At 41.5% G+C, this 23,283-nt stretch overlaps 1 pseudogene; it reads right to left on the bottom strand.

Annotated features, from left to right (window-relative positions):
• Positions 1–8,628: 8,628 nt before the first annotated feature.
• On the bottom strand, positions 8,629–9,822 carry LOC117015795 (dnaJ homolog subfamily A member 1-like; annotated as a pseudogene).
• Positions 9,823–23,283: the final 13,461 nt, after the last annotated feature.

The following is a 23,283-nucleotide window of genomic DNA, read 5'->3' as shown; positions in this document are numbered from 1 at the left end:
AAAAGCATGGAAAGAGGGATGTTCCATGTGCTGAGATATGGGAAGGTGAGGAGTGTCAGTGAGCAGGCATCTATCATTAGATCATTGAGTAGATATGGTAACTACAGAAATCAAAATTGGAGGATGTCCGTGGCCTTGGGTTCCTCTCACCCTAATCTGATTCCAAGAAAACAAAAAATACGCCTAGCACTGAAAGAGCTTAAGACAGGGGTTTTGAGGTCACTTTATTCATTTTTAAAAACATTATGAGCACCTGCTACAAACAAGACTCCATGGACACAAAGATGAATATCATTGAGTATTTTTAGATTTCTTTAATATACTTCATTACCAAAATTCCTTTGTAAGGTAGACAGAAAGGAGAAGATATGTGTAAGTGTGGAGAGGAAAGCTGAGCGCAGAGTTCAGATGGCTTGACTAAAGTCATGAGGTTATTTAGGGACAAAATCAATACCATCATCTGGGGCTCCTTTTCACCACTAGGGTATGATTGACCCCAAACTTCACAAACAACCCTGAGCTTACTTAGAGAGTGATAGATGACCAAGAGAGTGAGAAATGGTGTCTTTTGAACACTAATAGGTCATATTGAATGCTTACTGTGGTAGGAGGTGTAGGACGCATTCAGCTGTGAATGAAGGACCAGGAGCCATGGTCTTGGTGTCATAAAATTTGGTTTAGACTTTAGACACCTCTGTCCTAACTGCTGATCCACACAGTAGTAGACTCTTGCAAAGACTGACACATGTGTCTTATATAGTGGGAGTGCTGAAATATGTGGCAGTCACACAAGCTGATGCCATCTCTTTCCTACTTGGCTCTTTGCAATAAGCCAATTTGGTCAGATCTCCCCAGAGGAGGTCTCTACCCTACACTCTAATTGGCTTGGTCTACCTTGTAGATATCTAAATAGACCTGTTCCCCAAGTGAAGTTGTCATGTTAAAGAAGGTTGGGCAGATGGGATTCCCTTCTTTTATGTCTAGAGTCAACTGGCGATTATGTAGGAGATATAATTGATCCCTCAGGATTCTCCATGCTTTTGTAACTCCATCCTATTTTCCACTGCTTGCTTTTTTAGCCACTTAATTAGCACAGTCATTCAAGAGTAGTCAAGGATAGTGAAGAGAAGGAAGGCATTCGATCCATTTCAGCACAAATTTTGGCAGCTTGACCACCAAATTCTTTGGATCGCAATGCCGAGGCAGACATGTTAGCTACATGATTTCTTGAAATGATTCTTAGTTGAGGAAGGCATTCAGGCACAAATCATGCCTTATTCTTCTTGCTTACCCTAGAACCAATATCTTGTTTCATAAGTAAATACAATTTTTTTAAATAATGATGAAAATGCAATGAGGACATCTAGACAGAATTGCCTGAGCGAATTACAGAAGTTAGGAATCAGCAATCTGAGATCTAATCCACCACTTCAAATTTAAAAGATCCTTTCTTAATGACTCTGCCTTTATAACATTAGTTCAGATAAAGCCACACTCTCATTTCTCAGTGTATTTTTCTACATACACATGCATTCTTGAATATGTTGTAGTATTTACGTAAGTGTCTCACTATATTAAATATGTAACCTTCCTAGGTCAGATATTTTCCTTAAAGATATTTTCTCCTGCCATGGATATGATTTAGAACAAACTATGCAGAAACAGAGAATCTTAGGACCAGAAGGGATTTTTACCTAGTATCTAGTTTTACCTTCTACCTCCACTAAGTTACCTACTTAAACAACCTGAGACTGTTTTTTTAATTTCTCCTGATTTTTCAATATACCTTCATCTTCCCCTGGATGTGGAGACAGTAAAACGAGTCAATGTACTGAGCTCAGGGACCTCTAAGTCTTTGTCTTCAGGCTGCTGTCCCATCACCAACTCATGTGACTTCATACAAAAGACCAATTGTTTTCATAAGCATTTTCAAGAGTTGCAGAATTCTTTTGTGGAAATCCAGAAAGGCTGCATTATTTGAGTTCCTCTAGCAACCTAGTTATTCAAACTCAATTAAAAATGAAAGTCTAGTAAGAGTGGCTCAAGTACCTGGGTTGTTCTTGTTTGTTGGTCACAGTTTTATTGTGACTCAGAGCAGAAGGCTGGAGCTCAAGGAGAGGGGTTGCTAGGAGAATAAAGTCACAAATTGAAGCTTTCTGCCTAACAATGCCATTTTGCCTATAGACTCAGTGTACAAAATCATTGTGAAAAAAAGAGTACTGTAAATAGATCAACCAGTAGATCACTGGTATTTTGTTTTATTTTGGTTTACCAGCAAACTTTTCTCTCAGCTGGTCCCCAGGCTGGACAATTTGGAAGAAGACAATGGTTAAAGTATTAGTTTTCAAGCTTGGCTGTGCATTAGGTTCACTTGGGGAAATATTTTAAATCCCCTATGCACAGGTGGCATCTCAGAACTACTAATCAGAATCCCTGAGGGATGGGATGAGGCATCAGTATTTTTTAAATCCTCCCAAGAGATTCTAAATGTGTCACCAAATTTGAAAACTACTGTCATATAAAAGCTACTGATGCCTGGGTCCCATCACAAACATTCAGATGCAAAAGATCTTGGGTACAGCCTGGGTACCAGGATCCCTACAAGTTCCCCAGGTGACTTCAGTGAGGGTAGCCATGCTGGGAACCACTTGTTTAGAAATGTGAGAGCAATACAGTGGCTGTATAAAATGAAAGACATTCTATATGTTGTGAGAACACCTTCTTGTCCATCTTATTCAAAACCCTCTCTCTCCTACCCAGGGGAAAATGTCTGTACGTCAGGAAGGACTGATTTTTCATAGAGCTTTTCCTTATTAAGTTATTGAGTGAGGACTTCGTAATGTAATTGGGGAGGTGGGTAAATAAACCCACTACGTACATCTGCTGAGGATTTCCAACATGAAACTAACTCTAGCAATGTGAGCTATATCTGAGTGTTAGACTCCCAGAACTACTAATCAGAATCCCTGGGGTTGGGAAATGTTTCTACCTGGCGTGGAGGTGCCACACACCTCACAACCTCTCCTTCCCACCTAGGGGCTTTGAATTCCTGTAACTGGCAGAGATCAGGTATCTCCAACTCACATCAGAGACCGCCAGAAGCTGCAGAATTGGTAATACCCAAGGTGGGTGGGAACTTAATGGTTTTTCATGCTGGAAGAAAGAGAAGAGTTTGAATCGTTGGGAAGGATGGAAAGAGAGGGAAGGATGGGTGTAAGAAGCAGGCTGTAAGCTGACCGGGCCTTGCAGCCTGCAAGGTCATTCCCATGGGAAGCCTCGCCTCAACATCTTCCCAGAAAGTACAAGATAACACTAATGCAGCCACAGACATACACACTGGCCAATACACAAAACAGAATATTCTACTGACACCTGCTTGTTCTGCTAATACTTGTTTGTATAGACAACTGTTCTAAGACTGTATATAAACTGTGTGTGAAATAAAGACTGCGCCACTGCTCCGCCATCCGTGGACGGTGGACCTCCCGATGCCAGTTTTCCTGTTTTCTGTCTCCGCGTCTTTTCTTAATCTCCTCCCCCTTCCCCCTCAGGCCGAGCCCTCCTGGCTCTGCGGGCCACGGCAGATGGGAGAGAGAGGAACTGGCCAAAGAAAGTGTGTCCATCATGGTTGGACACTGGGGGAGAGGCCAGATGGGTGATCAACTTGGTGGTATACCAATATTTAAATTATTTCCGTACTCTTACTCACAGGAGAGCTACAACCAGAGAAGATCCACAAAGGTGATTGTGGGGACAGAGCCCCAGAGAGCAGTTTCCAGGCTCTCGGCCTCATGTGGAAAGGCTCTGGCTCAGGTAGTAAATGGCCATCAACTGTGATTGGACAGCCATCAGCTGTAACCAGTGAGCCACTGGCCACTAATATGACTGCTGTGGCTATGCTAGCAAGAAAATGGGGGCTAGCAAGGAGATGGTGGCTGAGCTAGATGGTGGCTGAGCTAGCAAGCGGCGGAGTGTGGATTGCAGATTGCAGAGAAGCGGATTGCTAGCAAGTGAGATTGTTTGGCAGAGACAAGTGGATGGTGGGTTGCGGATAGTGTGGCTCCTGCCTCCTGTGTCTCCAACCCAGCCGCCAGCGAGAGTATAGTGGTATGAACCCCCTACCTATGGCTCCATGGGTGTTCCTTTTTGGCCTAGCCACATCCTGCGTTCTTATGTGGGGAGAAGGAGCAGAGACCCCACCTGACACCCCGCGTGACAGTGATGTTTCCAGCAAAGCTTCAGGCTTCCTTCCTCTTTGAACAGAAATAAAGCTCTGGAGGTGTACTGAGCAAAGAAAATGTTTGAGCTCGTACTTAGACATCAGAAAACAGCAGGATTTCACACACCAGAGAAAGAAAACCTGACAAACGTAACAACCTTCTTTACATTCTCTGTTCCTTCCCCAAACTACATAGCTTATGAGGCCAAACACAGAACAAAATTTCATTTTGTAATACCCCAAATAACTATTTTCAAGCATAAAGTAAAAGTGTCCTTCTTTAGCGTAAAATGCATTTTTGTGTTCTCTCCGAGAAAGCTGTGGGACCAGCCGGTGCCTCTCATATAAGCCCCTTCTCCCTGTCCCTCTTAACCAGCTGGTTTGGCCTTGGGCCCAGGTGGCATTGTTTGTGGGCAGGGCCTCAGTCTCCAAAATGATGAGATGATAACAGGGCAAAAGAAGACAGAGGGAGGTGGCTGGCATAGAGGAGTGTGCCATTACTGACTTTAAATAATACTCTTGTCCTGAGGTTTCTTTTTTGACTCTGTTTCAAACCTGGTGGTCAGCCAGCCCCAGTGCATAGAAAACACCTATCACCCGACCTGCTCTGTCTTCTCACCTCCTCTCACCAGCGTTACTCATTAGGCAGCGTGATTTTCAGGGCTTCTCGTCTACTTTTGATTAGCTTGTTATCTGCCTTTGAACCTAAGCCCTCATTAATGAATTCCCAGATGGGAGAACGAGCCCAGCCATTGCCCGCATAATCTGTCCCTCGGGGAATCCTTTGCTTCCCATCAGAAAGGGGCAGACGTTTGGCTGCTGTCCAACCCAGGGCTTCACAATTCCAGTTTGATAAAGCCTTGGAGAGTTCCTCTCCCTCTCTGTCTCTCTGTGTCTCTCTCTCTGAATCCACTTCCTCAATCGCATGCATTTTAGAGCTGATTTAGTGCACCTGGCTTTTTCTTACACTTGAAACTTCAATGGGAGAGAAAATAACGCTGATCAATCAGCATTTATTGGAGAGCCAGGGAGTCAGGGGAGCACAGTCATTTCCAGGGCATGTGCTGGGTCAGAGGGGGAGCAGCAGGAACCTCCACCCCAGGGAGAGCTCTCTACTCTCCTAATGCTGAAGGGTCATAAATCATCCTGAGGTCTTAGCACTGAGGCATCTGTGGGCTCCGACTGTTTCCTGATGGTTTAGTGTGTGGATCTTCTTTCCTTCGTTAACAATAATAGATGTGAGCTAGTGTCATCTCCATGAAAGCCCGTAGAGAACAGTGGTTAAGAGAATGGACTCTGAAGCCAGAGAGCCCCAGGTTCGAATCCTACCTCCATCACTGACTGTATAGGATCTAAGATAAAGTAATTACTCTCGCTAAGCTTTAGTTTCTTTGGTTATAAAATGACAGTCCTCTTACTTAGCCCATATAGGGGTTCTCAACTTTAGCCTGTGTTAGAGCCACCTGGGTCTCACTCCCAGGGACACTGACATGATTAATATGGGCTGCATTTGAGGATTAGAAAGCTTAACAGCCCCCACCCCCACCCCCAAGTGCAGTCAGGATTTAGAAGCATTGTCACGTGGGCTTCTTGTGACGCTGAACCAAGGCGGCACATATAAAGCCTTGCTCCTCAAAGTATGGTCTGTGGACCTGTGGCATCTGCATTAAGAGAGAACACACTTATTAGAAATGCTGAATTCGTTTGCATGTCTGCATTTTTCCAAGATGCCCAAGTGATTAGCCTATACGTCCCAGTTTGAGAAGCACCAGCATAAAGCACCTAGCCTTAGTCTGGCACACAGTAGGAGCTCATCAGGGGAGGCAGTGGTTTTGAAACTATTACTAATATAAATGCCATGTGTTCACTAGGGGGCCTGCTTGGAACAAAAGACCTGACTGAAGTCTGCCAATTTACTGGCTAGGGAGTTCTTAGCCTTTCTGGGCTTTCCCCCTCAGTTCTACAAGGGGAAGAATTGCAACTGCCAACACCTCTTCTCAATTGTTGAGACGTTGTTGGGATGCATCAATGAAAAGGAACCGACTCATAAACTCCAGCCTCGTGAGAGGACAAAAAGCTACTAATAGGGCAGTTTTGTCACTTCCACCCCCGCCCATCAAAAGAACCCTAAAACCAAAGCCTCATTCTCCCTCCTCCTCCTAGGGAAGAGTCTTTCATGCTGGGAGAGGACTGGACTGATCTTCATAAAAGAATGGAAAGAGAGAGGAGACAAGATCGGGAGGGGTGGTGGTTGAGAGGGTGTTGAGACTGGAGTAACAAGATGACCCTAAACAATGGACATGTAGAGAAAATGAGTAGGAGAAGCAAGACTCCTGGAGTTGTGGTATCTTTAGATCTCTTTCACACAGACTGGATTTCTTTTCTGCTACTAGACTCTAACTCCTGGAATGGGACATGACTGAGAAATTTGACTATAAGGGTCCCATGGTTTAAGGGATTCATACAATGACATCTGTAAGTGCCCACCAGTCACTTATTGAGCTTGGTGTGGCAAAAAAGGACACGTACCTGAGGAGTCATGGAGAATTCATGGGTCACCTCGGTAGGAGGGAACTTGGAGGGGCTTCATATATCATTTGGGATTGTGCTGGGAGTTCATAATGAGGAGGGCTTACGAAAGCGGAGCCAGTTGACTATTAGGCTGTTTTTCACTTTTTGAGGTTGTTATGGACTTTGCTGCTTATCAGAGTGTGGATTAATTCTTGTCCTGGCTCATGCTCATTCCAGACTGAGTTCATCCATCAAAGAAAATTGCTTCTTGGAGTATAAATGAGATATCACCAGGTTTTCTTTTTTAATTTGCTATGATAGTCCTGATAAATCACATTTTAGGGGAAGGGTCTTCTCAAGGTGTCCAGGGACGTCACTGCAATTTATTTTGATCACTTTCTCTATGTAACTATCATAGAAGATTATGTAGCATGTTTTTATACCTACCCCTGGGATCCATTTGGTAAATTGTATTTTTCTAGAAATGTATAATTTCATTAGGATTTTCAAATGTATTTGCATGGAGTTGTGCAAAGTGGCCTCTTAATGATTTTTTTAAATTTCCTGTTTTGATGGTTTTTCCAGTTGACATTAATGTTACGTGTTTGTTTGCTTCCTTTTTTACTAATTAGTTTAGCAGTTTGTCTATTTTATTGATTTTTTTTAAAAAGAACCAGTCTCTTATTAATTTTTGCTTTCATCCTTATTAATTTCTTCCTTTTGCTTTTTCTGGCTTAGTTTTGTTATTTTTCTGATTTTTATACTTGGTTTTTAATTTATTTATTTTATTTTTCATTTTTATTGATAGTTACATACTGTTTCCTCTGTTTACTTCTTATCATTATTTTCAAAAGAATTCTACAATTTTATTTAGTATTTCTTCTTTGATGCAAGAGTTTAACAGTGGGTTTTTAAATTTCCAAGTAGGTGGTCTGATGTAATTAATTTATAATATTTTGATCAGAATGTAGTTTTTTAGAATTTACTGACATTTTCTTTGTGGCCTAAGATGTGCTCAGTCTTCATGAATGTTCCATGTAGAATGGAAAAGGTGTCTTTTCTATTATTGGGGTTAATAGTCAGATATATATAAGATCTATTTGATTATTATGTTGCATAAGTCTACTATATTCTTACCGATTTCTCCCCCTATATGATCTGTTTGGAACTGAGCAAATTGTGTTAGAGTTTTGTACTATTAGGGTATTTCTTTTCTCCTTATATTTCTTCTAATTTTTGCTTTCTGAAAATTGTTAAAGTGTTACTTGGTACACAAATATTAATAACAGTTATATATTTATAAAGAATTTAGCCTTATAAAGTATCTTTCCTTGCATTTTTTTTCTTTTTTAAGCTTTTGGGTATTAATTCTACTTTGTCAGATATCAAGATTGAGACCTCTACCTTCTTTTAATTTGCATATGCCTCATATATCTTTATCCACCCTTTTATTTTTTACCTTTTGAATCTTTTTTATTTTGGTTTGTCTTATATACAATATATCACTAATTTACTTCGTTATTCAATCTGAAAATCTTTTTTTATTACATCTATCAATTGATTAATATATCTTATCTCAATTCTTACATACTATTTTATCATGTATGTTTAAATATAGCTTTTAACTATATGGTTTATTTTATCTGCCCTTTCTTTGGGAAAGTATAAATTTTGTTATTTAGAAAAGTTTGCATAATTGTTCTAATGTTTACTTTTATACTATTATCTTTATGCAATACTATTTTCTGAGCTTTTGTATTTGAGCTTCTTCATTTAACGTTTAAAACACTACTATAGTTGAACGTTAAAACAAAAGCAATAGCAAGTAGTGAGCATATTATGATTCTAGTCCTCCACTCATTCACTACTGCGCATAAAACGCCAGCAGTGAGTGTTATTCACTGGCCCCAATTAAGAGGTCTGACGCTGAAACCACCCCTAAGATGATGGTCGTCATCCTCGTACGCTTCTCCATTGTAATGGCACCGTCTTTCTTGATTTGGATCAAAGTCCATCAGTTCTACCGGGTCCATTTCATCAGTCTCTCCTACTTCCTTTCAGGTAGGAGTTTTTCAAGCAAAGAGAATTTATCTGGAGAGAGAAAGACATTCTCAGGAAACTTTACCTTAAATTCGATGATTAGGCAATTCTTTCCATATGGTATATGATAAATTGGCATGCCTTCATTTAGAACACACTTCAGGTTTCCATACTTCACAATCTGACCTGGATGAGAGGTGATAACTATGGTTTGATTGTCAAGTGTAGATATTGGCTTTCACAAGCCACACAATGTTTCAACCAGCTGTATGTCCATACACATGAAAAGGTTTCTTCGAGTAAAAACAGCATGGTTTTTCTGATCTAAAGCAATGATAATATTTCCAGGCTCCAGTCCTGGCTCTTGGTCTCCTTCACCATGGACAGTTATCTTCTGGCCATCTTTCAGGCCTTTGTGAATGTGAACTTCTAGAATCTTCTTCTCTTGAACTATTTTCCTTACATTGCAGCTTTTACATCTATCTTTAGGACTGATCTGTTCCCCGTGGCCCTGTCACTCCATGCACACAGACTGAATTTGCTGAACCATTCCAGGTCCTATCTGATGAATTCTTATATACATCCCAGTACCTCAGCAGTTGGGACAGCACTCCACTGCTCCTTTCTTATCACGCCAGCCTTCACGTTTGTCACAAAGCACATGCTTTTGCAGGGCTAGTCTTCTTCTTGCACCATTATATAAATCTTCTAAGGTTGTTGAGAGCTGATGCACAACATTTTTACCTCTTCTTTCTTTCTGCATCCTTCCTCCTCCCCCCCAAAATGTATCAAAGATGTCCATGGCAGAGCCAAAACCACCACCTGCTCCACCTTCTTTAATTCCCTGTTCTCCTCCTTTATTATATAATTCCATTTTCTTTGCATCACAGAGTCCTTTGTAAGCTTGAGAAATCTGTTTAAACTCTTCTCTTTCATTTGGATTCTTATCAGGGTGGTATTTCAAGGCCTCTTTCCTGTAAGCCTTTTTCAATTCTTCCTGGGTGACATTGGGTTTGATCCCCCAAAACATAGTAAGTGGTTTCTTTCACCATTTTTGACAGCCGGTGAGAGGGCTGAAGCCAGTGTGGGGGAGCAGCAAGGAGCACGTTGCTGTGCATAGCTCAGGCAGCCACAGCTCCTCTGCCTCTCACCCAGCATTCTGGGAAGTTCCTGTGCAATACTATGAATCCCCTATTTTTTTTTTACTATTGTCTATCGGTTTTCTATTATGAGCATTACTGAACTTATTGTTTTCAGGCACACAACATTGCATCAAAGATCTAATGGCAATCTTATTTTCTTTCTTTCTTTATAAATGACTTGATCTTTTTGTCTCAATGCCCAAGATTGTTTTCAGTTTTGGCCATCCTGTGTTGGTTTTCCTATGTACATCATGTGTCCACTTAATGTGTAGTTTCATGTCCTTCTTATTTCATAAAAATTTTCTTGAGTTATAGTTTTGGTATTTGTCTATTCCATTGTGTAGGCTTTCTACATTGGGGCTTCCTGTTGTACATATGTTGGATCGTTTTTACTTGTCTTTTATATCTATCATTTTCTCTTAAATCCTTTTTATCTCTTGTATTTATTTTAAATATTTTCCTCCTTTGCAAATTTTCCCTTAAACCATTATCTGTGGTTAATTTTTTAACTCTTGGCTTCCTTCCAGTTTAGGCTTTAAGCTTCTGAAGTAATTTTTTCTATCTCTAATTTGTACCGTGTTTAGTTCTTCTCTTTCCAAAACTCCCATTTGTTACATCACTTATTTTCTGAGTTTTTCTAACTTGGATTTATGTTTTTATTGCTTTTATCATTTTATTAATTTCTTTTAACTTGCTTTAAAAATATGAAGTTAGTCTTTATCTTCTTTTGGCATTGTCTTTTTTACATGCCTTTGTTGTTTATAAAGGGGTTATTTTGCTCCATATTCTTTTCGTTCTGTATAGTAATTTTGCATAGCAGTCGAACTCAGTCCTTTTCTGTGGTTCACTTTCAAGAGTGATTAAGTTATCTATACTCTTAAGAGGAAGAGATGGATCCGGACTGCTTTTATCACTTCACAGCTCTTGAGTTCCCTCTTCTGTTGTTTTTGGGAAGTGCTCATAAACAAGTCACTGAGAGTTGCTCAAGTCACTCTCAGAGAGAAGCCACTGCCTCTCCCCTTCCCTCACTTTTATCTAGACTCTTTGTCTTTGGCTCCTATCATCTCTGTCCTTCTCAATCAAGATTCTATTTTCAGTGTTTCTTCTCAGCACAGACTTTCCCTGACAGACAGTCTGAGGAAAGCTTCTAATCCTAAGGATCAGTCTTGCAGAGAAGTGAATATTGGGGCCAAGATGGTAGAACACGGGGGCAAAGCTGTCATTAAGCTGGAAAGAGCCCTACGGTACATATGGAAAGAGAGGAGGAAAGACCATATCCCATGTCTGGGGACAGAAAGGGTAGGAAGGCCAGTAGAATGTCATGCCCTTATTCCAGAGGCCCAGGGCAGACAAGACAGAATATCCCTGTATGTTTTGGGTAACTAGAGTCATCTGGTGAGCCTAGTGCCCACCTTCTCTTTTTATCAAAGCATAATTCTCTCTCTTTCCCTCTACAGCCCCACTTTATTGTATCTATTCAGATATACTCCTGGTCAAAGAGAGAAGCTGGGTACACAGAATATGCCACAGATGGTAATGCCTTTAAAGGCAGTGGCATACATTTACATATTTAAACGTGTATTGAAATCATACTATCTGCCAAGCACTGCCCAGGTGCTAGAGATTCAACCTTTGTTAAGACAATTATTTATAAGCAGATAAGATGCTGTTTGCAGTTTTGGAAATAAATTTTTAGAAAAGCTAATAAAAGCATACCTATTTAATGAGAAACTAATATATGACAGGCATGTATATACATATCATTTAATCCCCCTCAACAATCCTGAAAACTAGATAATATTATTCATATGTCATTCTTAAGTGGCTTAGAGAGGTTAATTAACCATTCCAAGACCAGAATAGGTAGCAGAGCCCAAATTTCAAGCCCAGGTCTGTCTGGTTCTAGAACCCATCCTTTGGCCATCAATTTGTTTCTCAACTGGTCAACACTGGACAATATTGGATAATACCCATGTGATCTTGACCTCTTTAGCATCCCTAGTTCACTCTCTGGACTAACTGGGCTAAACCCAGTAAATTACAAAATACCCTAAAAACAGAGGACAGGGCGCAAGGGCAGGGTTAGGGGATAATGGATACGCTTGAAAGTTGTTTTTCCAGAGCCCACATTAAATGACCAGCCTGCAGATATTGTTCCATTGCTTTCCCTCTCCCCTACCTGGAATTGAGAATGGGTCAAAGCCTTCCTCCCCTTCCTTATACAGGACCAGGAGCAGGCACCATGGAGGGCTGTGTTCTAATGCTTATTCTTTGCTGCTATAATAGGTTTGAAAAGAATAAAATAAAGCCATATCCACACATAAAAAGCCCACGTTTGAGTGGAAAGAGTCTGACTGATTTCTTGCTATTAGATTTTTTTTTTTCACAATCTTGCAGCTTTTGTTATCTTACTGGCACCTAGTAAAGATTAACAGTGAAAATAACTTCCCAAAATTAAAAAATATATATACTGAAGATTGATGACATGGGGAGAAAATTACCCCAATTCCATGTAAACAGAGGAAGATTAACACCAGGTACAGGTACCAAATTAAAAAGTGCAACAAGCTCGTGTTAGAAGGTTAACAGTGCTTTCAAACTAAGAAGTCATGTCCTGGCGCTATTCTAAAACAAGTTCAGTTAGGGTGCTCCAAGCACCTAGACACTGAGGGGCTGGGTGGCCATGAGAAGGGAGTTATTAATAATATGAATATTAAAAAATATTAGAGGCTTCCCAGGTGATACAGTCTTGATGTCCTGACAGCTGTTCAGAATGAGAATGTTGAAGCCCCAAAGCCAAAGAAATTGCTATGTATTAACCTGACTTCTCATTCTTGGCTCTGATTATATGTAATATGACTTAAATGATTCTGTTTTTCTTCCAAATGTGCATTACTCAACAGGGCTGTATTTTGTGATTCTTTTGTTTCCTCCCAGCATCTAGGCACGATTCCAAAACCCTTTGTTTATGTGCTTTTATCTGCAAAGTAGCACTTCTCTTGGGGCAGGGAGGACTTGGTTAAGGAAGGTACATCTACCTACCAACCAACTGTCCAAGATGAAGCAAAATGGTTTCAGATTATTGGGATGTGTGGCGAAGAAATGCGCATGATGGAAACAATCTCATGGTAATAAATTGGACCCCTCCTGAGTGTGACACTCCATACTACCTCCATGAATCCGTTCATATCTTGTTTTGAAAATGTGTGAGTACATGAGAGTCTCTCCAAGGAGTATATCTCATATATCTATTGTTAACTGCATTGTATTGAAGTATAATTTATATACCATAAAGTGTATATATCTTATGCAGACAGCTCAATGACATTGTACCTATAAGATGTATCTATGTAACTACAACCCAGATTAAGACTTAGAACATTTTTATCATCTCAAAAAAACATTCTTCTGCTCTTTCCAATCAGTTGTTTCTCTTTAAAGAGTTCAGCATTTTCTTTTTGTGGTTCCACTTTAGAAAGAAGTAGAACCAACAACTAAACAGAAAGGGGAAAAAAGCTAATTTAAAAATGGATTGAGGACCTGAATAGACATTTTTTTCCCCAAATAAAACATACAAAGGGCCAATAGGTACATGAAAAGTTGCTCAGCATCACTAATCATCAGGGAAATGCAAATCAAAACCATATGAGATACCACCTCACACCTGATCAAATGTCTATTATCCAAAAGCTAAGTGATAACAAGTGTTGGTGAGGATGTGGAGCGAAGGAAACCCTGTTTACTGTTGGTAGGTATGTAAATTGGTGCAGCCACGATGAAAAATAGTGTGAAGTTTCCTCAAAAAATTAAAAACAGAACTACCATATGATCCAGCAATCCCACTTCTGGGTATATATCAGAAGGAAATCAAACCACTAACGTGAAGAGATATCTACACCTCCATGTTCACTGCAGCATCATTCAAATAGGCAAAACATGGAAATAATCTAAGTGCCCATTGACAGATGAATGGGTGACATACGTACAATGGTATATACACACACACACACACACACACACACACACACACACACACAATGGAGTATTATTCAGCCACAAAAAGAGGGAAATCCTGCCATTTTCAACAACATGATGGAACTTCAAGGCATTATGGGAAGTGAAATAAGTCAGACTGAGAAAGACAAATATTGTATGATCTCACTAAAAAGCCAAATGCATAGAAACCGTGAGAAGAATGGTTGGGGTAAATGGGGAGATGTTGGTCACAAGGTACAAACTTCTAATTATAAGATGAATAAGTTCTGGGGAGCTAATATATAGTATGGTGACTATAGTTAACAACACTGTTTTATATACTTGGTAGTTGTTGTGTGAGTAAATCTTAAATGTTTTCACTGCATCAAAAATGTAATTATGTGAGGTGATGGAGGTATTAGCTAACCTTATTGTGACAATCATTTTGCAATATATTCATGTATCAAATCATCCTATTGTACACCTTAAACTTACATGACATTACATGTTCATTATATCTCAATAAACCTAGAAAAAGAAAAAAATAGGTCCATAAAAATAATGACCATAGGAAAGCATCCCAACCTCCTGGATGAAATTGTGGTTTTCAAAGGCACTGATGAGAAGGGTTGCCGTTTGCAGGTGGTAAAATGCACATCTTCCAGATAGACATATCAGTAAAGAAACCCTGCATTTCTGCCTGCTCAGGTCACTCACGTGTGAAATGAGCATTTGGGGTCAGAGACCTCATTTTTCGCTGAGAGAATTTTTCCAGATTTAGAATCTGCTTATATTTGTTGTTTTAAATATTCAAAAAGTGAAGAAAAGAGTTAGGAAGAAGTTAGGAAAAGAAAAAATTCTGTGACCCTCACTACCTGAAGATAACCACGATTTATATTTTGGTAACTAGCTGTTCACTTCTCTCTTTGCATACACACATATATAAACTTTCAAAGGTGAGACGATATTATACAAGCTGTTTCATCAGAAAAACTTTTCTTTGTTTTCAGTCTTTTTTTCCCCCTTAGCTCCTGCTCTCTTTTTTTCACCTTTCCACAACTTTCTCTATGCTCACCTAATCATAAACATGTATTGTTCACATAAAGGTATTTTATGTATTTTACAGATACAAGATAATCATACAGATATACATATATATGTATTACATAGCTATATACCTGCATCTTTATTTTTCTCACTTTATAACAACAAAAACCATTAGCTATTGTACACATAACATGAGCCAGGCACTCTTCTAAGCATTTACATTTGTTATATCAAGTGATATAGTTCTAATACATATGTTTAAAGGCAACATCATACTCCCTGGAAAGAATGAATTACCATTGTTTAAATGCATCACCTATTAATGTGCATTCATGATGTTTCAAATATTTTTCCACTAAAATATGTTACAGTAGATAGCCAGTAAAAATATGCCAGGAGTAGAATTTCTAGAATGAAGGACATGTACTTTTAACTATATTGGTCTACCCTCCTCCACTGAGTCAAGGATAGAGCTGTCATGCCCCATTGTTTCAGGGGTTCCTGTGACCTTCTGTAGACATGACTCCCAGATTCCCATGACGTCATGCAAAAGTACAGTGAGCATCAACACAGACAAGGGAAGAAGTGTGGCACCTGCTAGATCCAGTAACTCCCAGGGCCAGCCAGCCACAGCCTGCACAGGAGGACCTCACTCCCAGACCTACGCCTCCCCCCACAGCCCAAATTCAGTAAGGTCCTACTCTGCAGAGTACAAAACTCAGGAACAGGTGGAGCAGAGTAAACCACAACTCGATCAGTGATGATGATGAATCCTAAAAAATAACCCTGTGAAGATTTTATACACACACACACACACACACACACACACACGAGGTTGGACATTAATTAATTTACTGATGTCCAGAGCTTCCAAGATGCACCTTCTAGAAAATACATTCCGTTTTCTCCAGGAATCCAGCACACAAAAGCATCAACAATGATGGCCAGCCACTTTACCTAATGTGGGGACAGAGCCCCAGAGAGCAGTTTCCAGGCTCTCAGCCTCATGTGGAGGGGTGCTGGCTCAGGTAGTAGATGGCCGTCAGCTGTAAGCAGTGAGCCATTGGCCACTAATATAACTGCCATGGCTTTGCTAGCAGAAAATGGGGGCTAGCAAGAAGATGGTAGCTGAGCTAGCGAGAGCGGATTACAGAGAGGCGGATGCCGCCAGTGAGAATATAGTGGTATGACTCCCCTACCTATGGCTCCATGAGTGTTCCTTTTTGGCCTCACCATATCCTGCGTTCTTATGTGGGGAGCGGGACAAGAGACCCCTCGTGATACCCTGCACGACACCTAGCATGCGGAAACAGGTGTCGGATTCTGAAAGACACCCCGGGTCTGGATAACTGGTTCACTCTCCCCAGAGAATGGAGAACAAGCTAGCAAGAGCAGAGGAGGAGCTCTTCAATGGTGCCTCCTACAAGAAGTCCCTGAATGGCATCACACACAAGACCATAGAGAAGAAGAACCTCTCCACCCCCCAGGAAGGGACTGGGCAACAACTATGTGCTCCCCAAGAAGGCTGAGTCAGCCACAGAAGCAGGACTGTGGTAGGAGCTTGGCTGCTCCGGAGAGAAACCCCAACATCTGTCTCCTGATCCAAAAGATGAAGATGATACTTAACCCACTCACCTCCAACACGTCTCAGCTGCTTGACAAGGCGGACCTGCTTTCCGTGGAGTTAAGCAGAACTAAGAAGCCGGTGAATCTTATGGAGATGAAGCTTAAATCCCAGGCACCCCTTTGCTCCCAAAGACCAATCATGGCAATCAAATTCCAAAACATTGTGGACCAGACTTCCCAGGTGGTGTTTCAGTTATCTCTTGCTATATTAAAAAAAAAAAAAAAAAAAAAAAACTTAGTAGTTTAAAATAGCAACCATCATTTTGCTCATGAATCTGAAATTTGGATAGGGGTTGACAGGCACAGCTCATCTCTGCTTAATTTGATAATCAGCAACTGGACTGGGGCTGAGTATCCACTTTCAAGACAGCACACTTGCTTGGCTGACAAGATGGCACTAGCTGACACTGGGAGCTTGGCCAGAGTTGGTATCCTGCGGTTTCAGTTCCTTTCCATGTGGTCTTCTCTACAGGTCTTCTTGAGCTTCCTTACAACATGGCATGTGGGTCTAAAGGTGAGTGTTCAGAGAAGCCCAGGCAGAAGCTGAAATGTTTCCTATTACCTAGTCTCAGGAGTTCCAGAATATCACTTCACTGCATTCTTTAGGACAAACCAATCACTAAGTCCATCTCGGAATCAAGGTGGGGGAGGAGAATTAGCAGCCACCTCACAATGGGAGGAGTATGAGAATTCACTGCCATCTCTACCACTGGTGGGACCTGCATCTGGCTGTATGGTCTTCCTAGAGGAACCCTCAGGTGCTTTTATGCTGTGTCATTGTGCCTCATCAGTGGAAGCCATGCTCACTCTGTTAGCAGAGAATGCTGGATGATGACGTGATGTAGACAGACTTTGACACCCATGCTCGCCAATTCATCGTTCCAGCTATGTCTATCTGTCCTCAGACCCTTACAAATCCTCATAAACAATGCTTTCACCTACCTCCCTTTTAGGGGTCTAATGCCTAAGAGGTAGGAGAAACACTCTAACCTAAATTGAATACATCATATCAGAAACTTGGAAAAATTAGTGGACTCATGCAAGGAGGTCACAAAATCCTTGCAGAACTTTACAAGTTCAATAGCTTAATGGTTTAATATTTTCACTAATGTAGACTGTAGCTACAGTAGAAACAGTCTGGGAATTATCTTTACCAAGGCAATAAGGATTTCAGTCACCCTAGATACACAACATAAACTTCCCTCCTGCTCATCGCAGCCTTTGCTCATTTACACAGGATCGGAAATTAGAATGCCTCATGTGCAGGACAAGGCACTAGTATTAATGAAATTAGTTTGGGACATTATATATGGATTGTTTCTGTGGAACCTGCAAGCCCAAGTTATTAAAATTTAGACATGCACAGGAATTTAATGAAGCAATTTCTCTAGCTCCTCTCAAACACACACACACACACACACACACACACACACGCACACACCCCAAGGCATCATACATTTCTTCTCGATGAAAAAAACCCTGAAGTGAGGAAAATGGGACTGCATTCAAGTTCTTTGTGGCTGGACAGAAGAAAGAACTGGAGCAGCTCCGATATTCCTAATTGGTTTCCCATTTAAACCTTTCTCTACACTGAGTTCCTCCAACAGAGACACACACAGGTCCTAACCAGGATGGTGGTGGCACTCTGCAACATGAATGTAGCTCTGGCCTCTGACACATGCCCAAAGAGGATTCTAAGTCTAATCAAAATTGTCTTGATTTCCAGAGGATGGAATGTGGACATACAATTGCAGAAGCAAAATTATTTATTAATTTCTGAAAATCATATGTAGCCTTGTCTGGAGAAATCAGCAGGATGTAGGAATTTAAAATATCTCTTTGCAGCCCAGAGATTTTTCTGAAACTGTTTTCCTTAATGCCATTACTGTGTAAGACTCCTCTCTCCAAAATATGAGCATATCTTCCAATAAAAAGTGATGCCTCCTGCCCCCTAGACCGCCCCATTAGGAAATGTCTTCAGATCTTCTCCTACTTTCTTCAGTGTATCTTTATATCTCTATAGGTGACTCCAAGCGATGGTAGAACAGAATACTTAACTATATTTTCCAGAATTTAACGTGTTCCAGGAAACATGTTGTAAGCCATCGCTTTTCCCCTTCTAAACAGTTTGATTGTTCAATGTTTTTTGTCTCTTTTTTTTGCCTTTGTGTCACAAAGAAAAGGAACATAGATGTATTTCAAGTTAGAATAAAAGTACAAGTCACCGTGAATGGTACAACTATTTCCTCTGTAAGTTTTAAAACATTGTATAGTGAAGTTGCTTGTGCCTGTACTAACTCCTTCAATCCTGCTTCAGTTCACTTTGGCCGTTTCTACCGGAACTTTACTCAGACCGGTTCTCCTTGTGCCTTATGGGATGTGCAAGCGACAAAGGAAGCCACATTCAGGACCCCCTTCCCACTTCGCCCCTACACCCCTGACTTCTGGCCCCCCTACCCTGGGCCAGGGCTGTGCTGGCTCCTCACTGGGGCCCGGGCGGCTGTGCATCTGGCTCTTTGTTAGGGTGACAGCAGCCTAATTGCATATTTCTTTCCTCATTGAAGCAAAATTGTTGGCCTTCTACGGGAGCTGTTTGCCGTATAATGTGCCATCTGGTCCTCCGTGATAAGGAAATAATTGATTATCTTGAAGACTCTTAACTCATCCTGCTTGCTGCACCATATGAGAGAGAGAATGAAAATTGTATGATAACCCTGCTTTCGCTAAAATGAAATAAGTGGTTATGGCTTCAGAAAGCCAAAGTTCCCTTCTAATTAATTTATATTTTCATGAACACTGATCATGTGATTACTATCTGCCAGGCACTGTTCTAAGGACTTTACAATTGTTAGCTCATTTATTGATGACACAGCCCTCTACTGCGGAGGTGTGTGTGGGGGGGGCGGGGGGGTTAGGGGTCTCCAGAATGTTCTGCTTGCTGATATGGACGTTGGTCATCTGGGTGTCCTCAGTTTGTGAAAATGTGTCCACTGTATACGTGTCATGTGTGTGCTTAGGTATGTCACTCTTCAAAAAATATTAAAACAAAAAATCCAGTGCTATTAGTTTTACCCCTTTACAGATGGGGAGACTGAGGCCCAGAACTGGCCTATGGTCACATAGCCAAAAATTGTTCAGCCCGAATTGGAAGCCAGACAGTCTGATGCTGGACTCCAAGCCCTTACTCATGCCTCATGCTGCCCCTCTGTGTACAGTGCAAGGAATGCAGGCGGTACGGGGAGCTAGGTGAGGGCGAAAGGGGACCAGGGCAAAGATGGGCTAGGTCACCATGAAGCAGGTAATACATTGGTCAGGAGTGGCCCCCAGGAAGAGCAGCAAGAGATGTCAGATAACTGGAACCCCATACTGGAGCCTTTGACTGACCAGACCCTTCTGTCTCCTTTCTCCAAATTGACTTTGTTTGGTAAAGTGAGACAAAAGACAAGTAGATGAAATCACCTGGAGAGTATTGAGGCAGACACCCACTGACAACTCTCACTTCCCTCCCTAGCTCAGAAAAAGCCCCATGACTCACCCAAGGGGGAAAAATACTAATGAACAAAACTTCCAAAGCATGTCCTGAGATTCCTAAGAGTTCAGTGCGGCTTCTTCTGCCCTCTCTGGTTGTATCTTCAGATTTGGATCATACATTCCTAGTGTCTTTATCACCATTTTATCTTTATCAACAATCAGCAATGACATTGAGGCCCTGCTATATGCCAGTAATTTGACTCGTGTAAAATATTAATATTAATACTACCACTACTAACAATAATACTGAAAGCTTAGAAGCTGAAGCCCAAGTAGACAGGCGTTACAGCACTGTGAGGTAAGTTCTTATCAGGAGTGTCTACACCATCTGAGCAGAGAGACATGCCTGTTAGACAAAGAAGGCCCTGAGGCCACAATACACTGGACCCCCCTGTAGGAGCTTAACCTGTAGGAGATAAAGATTCAAATACAAATAATTCATTTGGGAAGTGGTCCCAGGAAGTGAAGAAGTGAAACGGAGGAGGGAAGGGAGACAGCACTGGGAGTGTGAAGGTGTCCACTGTGGGCCACTGGAGCTCAGTCCGGCTGGGGCCTCTGGGAGACTGCACAAACCACGCTGGAGCTGGCCGTCATTTCACTGAGGACTAATCGCCACCAATTGTGACCAGCCCTGCGCATGCACCAAGTAGGAGAGCCATGGGGCTTGCAGCAGGAACCCCGTGGAGCAAAGTGCTGATGAGGCCACTGAAAGCCTCAGCTGCATCTTTAAACCCTGAAGACCACCTAGAAGGGGTTAGCATAATGCATCCGCCACCTGAGTCTTGTTTAATGATCTAGACGTGCTGCATTGACTCCCTCTTCTACTTCCTGTTCTGGGAGGGGCCAGCCCTCCAGGTGATGACAGGACTGAGGGCCAGACTGGCAGAAGCTGACGGGAATGCTCTGAACTCTGCCTCCGGGCACCAGGTCTGCAGTCTTGATTTCCAGAATTTTCTATAAAGCAGGGGCTGGAGTAGACCAGTCTCTACTAAGTAGAGTCAGATCTATGGATTTATTCTCTAAGGATAAATTCAACTGGAAAAGTAAGAAGTCAGCATTCCCTTGAGCATGCTGACTCAGGGTAACCCTTTTATACCTCATATATTCCTCCTGTTCGTTACATATATCCTTTTCCTGAAGCACACCCCTCTCAGTTCCGCCCCAGACCTTCCACTATTTACTTCATCGGCATGTTATTTTCCTCCTCACCACACCATTGCCATTACTGGGCTCAAGGCAGGCCCCCCTCAAACATCCTACAATAGCATATTGATTATTTTGAATTAAAATCACTTGAGAAGCAGCCTGAATGGGAGGAGCTCTCTCACCCTCCTCTGTCGCTCTAACTGCAGGTGAAATGTGCCCTCCTTGCCATAAAAGGGCTACCGAGCAATCAGATTAATGAAGATGTAGCCTTATCTCCAGAGAGAGAGAGAATCCAGAGCTGAGAAGCCTATATAAACAAACCCTTGTTTATTTTACTAATTTACTGCCCTAAACATTGTACTTAAATTGCTTACTAACTACGTACCCCCAAACCTTTGCTCCTTTGTCTTGTCAAACCCCCACAAATTTATTGTTTCTTTATGTAAAGGATATATAAATTGCCTGTTCCACTTCTCTCATAGAGAGTTATTCTTTTAATTCTTTCATGTATATATATAATAATAAAACTTGGGATTTTCTTGTTATTCTGCCTATGACAATTTTATTAGTAGCCCAGCCACAAGAACTCAAAAAGTGTAGAGGAGGGAATTCCTTCTCCCCGACACCATACAGGCAGAGAGAGTGCTTATGGCCAAAGCAATTAAGAGTGGCATATGGGTCAAGCAGCTACAACCAAGATCTGCCTAAAAAAGATAAATTTTTTTTAAAAATCTGGTTAACCTGAAAATTCAAAGAACAGGAACACCCCTCAGTATTAAGATTAAGTTGTCCATCAACTGGGGAGGAGAAATAAATAAATGATGATACATACAGTGGAATACTGACACACTGCAGCAGAGATTAACCAGACTCAGGAAACATATACTGTGTGATTCCATTTATACTGCATTCTTGAAAGGGCAAAATTTCAGGGCCAGAAAACAGATCGATGGTTGCTAGAGGTTAGAGGCAGAGGGAGGGGGTGACTGTCGACAGGGCCAGAGTTAGCATGGAGTGGCCTGAAGGCTCTGTGCTCAGAAGGGCCCCAAATTTACTTGAATGTTCTGCTGTTACTGTCTTGAAACGTTTCATCATTTTATCTTTAAACTTAAGTTTTGTAATTGAAGTCTGGTGGATCAATGGACTATGCCTGTGAACAGAGAGGATGCATACAGTATTCTTACCCACTGAGGCTGGAGGCTCTCACAGACGCCCCACAGTGGACTCCCCCAGGAGCAGATACCAGGTTCTTATCCTCATGTGAAAAAAAATTCAAGAGCGAAACAAATGTAGGAAAGCCAGGGAGTTTATTAAAGCGGAAGTACACACTTGAGAAGGAAGTGCGGCGGCACTCAGAGGCTGAGTTGCCTGGAGAAGGTCTTGATTGGAGTTTTTATGTCTCAGGGGCAGGAATTTGGGGACATCACACTGCATCCTCATCCCTAGGGGTGGGGATTTCCCTCCTTTTTGTCCTTATTTGGTTCCTCCGGAACTGTCATGGCGTCAGGCGCATGATGGGAGTTCCGGTAACAGCAATGTAAATGAGATTACAATGACATTAAAATGAGCTATAGGTCAGGCCCGGGTCATGGATACTGGCCCTGCCAGGCGAAACTAGTTCCTGTATCCTGGAGAGGTGGGTCCATACCCTGGGCTATCTATCTATCCTGCCTCACCCCCAGGGGCCCTTGCTGCCCGGTCCACGTGAAATGTTCATGAGAATGAATCTCATGTGCCTCATGAGCACAAACCCTAGGATCCATGACATTATAAGAATACAATGAGACTTAAAGTACAAGGAAAGTGGGTTACAGAACACACTGCCTCCACAGAATATTGGCAGAAAGTATGTGCATCAAGAAGCAAATTAAAAACAATTGAGTTAGTTTCGTGCAGCTTTCTGTCATTCTAGTAAGAATGAAATAACGTAAGCATGCACGAGCTATGAAATACAAATTGTGTGATTTCAATGATGCCACACACTAGTTAAATACTCTTCTATTGACATTGAAAACTGGCATTACATAGTATAAAAATGAATCATAA

The sequence above is a fragment of the Rhinolophus ferrumequinum genome, chromosome 23 (genome assembly GCF_004115265.2).
Source record: "Rhinolophus ferrumequinum isolate MPI-CBG mRhiFer1 chromosome 23, mRhiFer1_v1.p, whole genome shotgun sequence".
Taxonomy (NCBI): domain Eukaryota; kingdom Metazoa; phylum Chordata; class Mammalia; order Chiroptera; family Rhinolophidae; genus Rhinolophus; species Rhinolophus ferrumequinum.
Note: the sequence above shows the minus strand (reverse complement) of the source record. Positions and strands in the feature narration are given on the sequence as shown.